General features: G+C 38.1%; 1 protein-coding gene across 1 annotated transcript in view; it reads right to left on the minus strand.

Annotated features, from left to right (window-relative positions):
- Positions 1 to 2753, minus strand: part of LOC107721998 (uncharacterized) — a 13101-nt gene that overhangs the window by 1783 nt on the left and 8565 nt on the right. The window lies entirely within an intron of this gene.

Below are 2753 nucleotides of genomic sequence, written 5' to 3' on the forward strand. Positions count from 1 at the left end.
ACCCCCCAAGATTACTGTTATAAACATGAGCCACATCCAAAAGGTAAAGGGGGAGGTGATAGTAATATTTTCAGTACTTCTCAGAAGTTTGGTTTCAAGTATAATTCATTTGAAGTAATGGTGCTTCATATAACATTATCCAATAAAACAAGTGTTAATGATAAATCACCTGTGGCGTTTGTACTGGCTACTGTATACATGTCACCAGGGACCATACAGACTTTATCAAAGAATTTTCTGTTTTCTATCCGAGTTAGTGCTAGCTACATATAAAGTCTTAACTGTTGATGATTTTAATATCCATGTTGATAATGAAAAAGATGCATTGGGATCAGCATTTATAGGCATCCTGAACTCCATTGGGGTTCGACAACATGTGTCAGGACCTACTCATTGTTGTAATCATACTTTTACATTTAATACTGTCACATGGAATTGATATTAATGGTGTTGAAATTCTGCAGCAGAGTGATAATATCTCGGATCATTATCTAACCTCGTGTATACTCCATATAGCTAAAGCTGCAAATTCAACTCCTTGTTACAAATATGGTAGAACCATCACTTCTACCACAAAATACTGCTTTGTAAATAATCTTCCTGACTCAATTCCTCAGCAAATCCAACAGCTCAGAAAAAAATGTATGGTGTAACAGAAACTATAAAATCTATCTTTTTTAGCTCTTTAGATAAGGTTGCTCCTTTGTGCTTAAAGAAGATTAAGGAAAACAGTTCAATACCATGGTATAACGAGCACACTCGTGCGTTAAAGAGAGCAGCCCGGAAAATGGAGCACAGCTGGAAGAAAAAAAAAACTAGAGGTATTTCGTATTGCATGGTGGGAAAGTACTGATACTTATAGAAAAGCTCTAAAAACTGCTAGATCCGCTTACTTTTTGTCTCTCTTAGAAGAAAACAAACACAATCCTAGGCATTTATTCAATACAATGGCTAAATTAATGGAAAATAAAGCATCAACAGTCGCAGACATTCCCCAACATAACAGCAGTAATGACTTTATGAACTTCTTTACTTCCAAGATCGATACTATTAGAGATAAAATTATAACCATGCAGTCATCAGTTACAGCATTGCATCAGATAGTGCAATTTAGATACCCTGAGGAAGAATTCCACTCATTCTCTACTATAGGAGAAGAAGAATCGTATAAATTGTTAAATCCCAGATCAGATGGTCACAGTAGCCACCCAGATTCCGTCCATATCCAGACCAGATGGGGGATCAGCACCTAGAGACAACCTCTACAGCCCTGAAATCTCCCCACCCCCCACCCCACCCCCCAAAGGGAGTTTAGGCCCCTTACCACTGTCGCCTTTGGCTTGCTTAGTTGGGGACACTTATCATCAGTTACAGCATTGCATCAGATAGTGCAATTTAGATCCCCTGAGGAACAATTCCACTCATTCTCTGCTATAAAAGAGGAAGAATTGTATAATCTTATCAAATAATCAAAACCTACAACATGTCTGTCAGACCCTACTCCATCTAAGCTACTAAAAGAGGTGCTTCCAGAAGTCATAGATCCTCTTCTGAATATTATTAATTCCTCAATGTCATTAGGATATGTCCCCAAAACCTTCAAATTGGCTGTTATTATGCCTCTCATTAAAAAACACAACTTGATTCTAGAGAATTACCGACCGATCTCAAATCTTAATTTTTTGTCAAAAATACTAGAAAAGGCAGTATCCTCTCAGCTATGCTCCTTCTTAGAGAGAAATGGTATCTGTGAGGATTTCCAGTCAGGATTTAGACCGTATCATAGTACTGAGACTGCTCTCATCAGAGTTACAAATTACCTGCTCTTACCATCCGATCGTGGTTGCATTTCTCTATTAGTGCTACTGGATCTTAGCGCTGCGTTTGATACTATCGACTACAACATTCTTTTGAGTAGACTACAAAATTATCTTGGCATTAGTGGAACTGCATTGTCATGGTTCAAATCTTACTTATCTGACCGACATCAATTCATAGCAGTGAATGATAAGGTATCATATCGATCACAAGTACAGTATGGAGTACCACAAGGCTCAGTACTAGGACTGTTGCTTTTCATGCTTACATGTTACCCTTGGGAGATACTATTAAAAAACATGGTGTTAGCTTTCACTGTTATGCTGATGATACTCAGCTCTATATTTCTTTGTGGCCTGATGAAACATACCAATTCGCAAAACTAAAGGAATGCATATAAAAAAACTGGATGACTAGTAATTTTGTACTGCTAAATTCTGAAAAAAAACAAAAACCAAAAAAACAGAGGTTTCAATTATTGGACCAAAAACCTCCTCATGTAATAACATAAAACACTGTCTAACACTTGATGGCTGCTCTGTTAATTCTTCATCATCAGTTAGGAACCTAGGTGTGCTATTTGATGGCAGACTAGATTAAAGACCCATCTCTTTAACCTGGCATGCACATAATACACTATCGCGTTTCTATAATCGAAGTCCGTTAAAGGATTGTTAGTCTGTATTAATTAGATCAAACGGAACAGGGAACACTTCCCATAGCACCCTATGTACTCGCTACATCGTAAGAAGAATGGCATCTATGTTAATATTAGTCTTTTTCATTCTTATACCGAGGTCACCGTAGCCATATGGATCCAGTCTGTATCCAGATCAGATGGTCACAGTAGCCATACAGATTCCGTCCATATCCAGACCAGATGGGGGATCAGCACCTAGAGACAACCTCTACAGCCCTGAAATCTCCCCACCCCC

The sequence above is a fragment of the Sinocyclocheilus rhinocerous genome, unplaced genomic scaffold (assembly GCF_001515625.1).
Source record: "Sinocyclocheilus rhinocerous isolate Xijiao unplaced genomic scaffold, SAMN03320098_v1.1 scaffold5048, whole genome shotgun sequence".
Classification (NCBI taxonomy): Eukaryota; Metazoa; Chordata; class Actinopteri; order Cypriniformes; family Cyprinidae; genus Sinocyclocheilus; species Sinocyclocheilus rhinocerous.